Source organism: Macrotis lagotis, chromosome 1 (assembly GCF_037893015.1).
Source record: "Macrotis lagotis isolate mMagLag1 chromosome 1, bilby.v1.9.chrom.fasta, whole genome shotgun sequence".
In the NCBI taxonomy this organism is placed as follows: domain Eukaryota; kingdom Metazoa; phylum Chordata; class Mammalia; order Peramelemorphia; family Peramelidae; genus Macrotis; species Macrotis lagotis.
This window is the reverse complement of record NC_133658.1, coordinates 770,665,945-770,667,502: the sequence shown is the minus strand read 5'-3', so window position 1 is coordinate 770,667,502 and position 1,558 is coordinate 770,665,945. Positions and strand designations below refer to the sequence as shown.

Genomic DNA, 1,558 nt, shown 5'->3' with positions numbered 1-1,558 from the left:
CTAATTGTTAGCCAGTACTAACAACTTTAAAGAGTTGTGCATTATAATGTAATTTTAGATATGGTATGACTAGACTGCCTTCCTTTGCATGTTTTTTTTTTCCCAAAAATTCCCTTGATATGGTGGTGGCACCGCAGCCACGGAGGGAGGCGGCGGCTCGGGCGGCTGCGCTGGCAGGCGGCAGTAGAGCGGCTCTCCCTCCCTGGTCCCTGCCCCAGGACGGAGCTCCGAGCAGTCCCCGGCTCCAGGACACGGACTATGGGCGAGGAGCTATGAGCGCCGGGGGAAGAGCTGGGGATGAAGCGGAGAGCAACGGACAGGAGTCGGGGAAAGGTTTGCTCCCGCCAAGGCTCTAGGAAGTAGCATTTCTGGGAATAATGCAAATAGAGCTAGGTCCTCGATTAGATAGCTCACCAGTGCCCAGCATTGTCTAGTGTTTGGCAAGGGAAAATGGGGCAGATGAGTTCTATCAGCTAAAGATTCTGACCCTCGAAGAAAGAGGTGAACAAGGACTAGAAAACCGAGAGGAAAGGCAAGGCGTGATGCTGTTACATCCGAAGTATTCTCTGCTTTTCCTTCTCCACACTCAGGAGAAGGGATCGGTTGTGTGTACTTCACCACCAGGAGCTCTTCCAGGACCGAGCTTGTGAAATTGTTAGGGATGCGGAATCTAACCGGATGGTCAAGAAAATGAAAAAATGTATGTCTAGTTTTCGACTGCCTTTGCGCACATGACTTTAGTGACAAGACTGCAGATCCGATGAGCCTCCAACATTATGCCATAAAAGAAGAGCGACTCAGTGAAGTAGAGGCAGTAGTCATATTCTATGATGTGGTCCGAGTGGTAGAGGCCTTGCATAAGAAGAATATCGTGCACAGAGATCTGAAACTCGGCAATATGGTACTAAATAAAAGAACCCAGAAGGATAACCATCACCAACTTCTGTCTTGGAAAGCACCTTGTGAGTGAGGATGACTGTGCTGAAAGATTAGAGGGGGAGACCAGCATATATCAGCCCAGATGTGCTCAGTGGGTGCCCATACAGAGGGAAGCCCAGTGACATGTGGGCCCTGAGAGTTGTACTCTTCACCATGTTGTATGGGCAGTTCCCCTTCTATGACAGCATCCCTCAGGAGTTTTTCTGAAAAATCAAAGCTGGCTGAGTTTCTGAGAATACTGTATGTCTCAAGAAAAGCTGCTAGTCTTTGACTCTCAGCAGTGCCTGGCAGTCCTGAGGTGCTAGAGTCTCTCAGTGCCATCATTGCCACTTGGAGGGAGGCAACTTTCTCCAGGGCAACACACACTGCTAGCATCTGGAATGATAGATTGACTGTTTTTTAATCTGAAAAACCTAGACAACTAGTCTGCATTTAATCATGACTTTTTAATCTACCTCTATCTTTTTAACCAACCACACTGTCTCCGGATGAAGAATCCTGGGCCCCCTATCCTGGCAGGGTGCCCGGGCTCAGGGGCAGCCACTCCAGGTGGTTTGAATAAACTGAGAGGTGGGAATTTGAAGGCCTTCACTGTTTCTTCAAGCCTGTCTCTCCTTCT

At 48.9% G+C, this 1,558-nt stretch overlaps 1 pseudogene; it reads left to right on the top strand.

Annotated features, from left to right (window-relative positions):
• The first annotated feature begins 297 nt into the window (after positions 1-297).
• On the top strand, positions 298-1,342 carry LOC141506843 (serine/threonine-protein kinase 40 pseudogene; annotated as a pseudogene).
• The last annotated feature ends 216 nt before the right edge of the window (positions 1,343-1,558 follow it).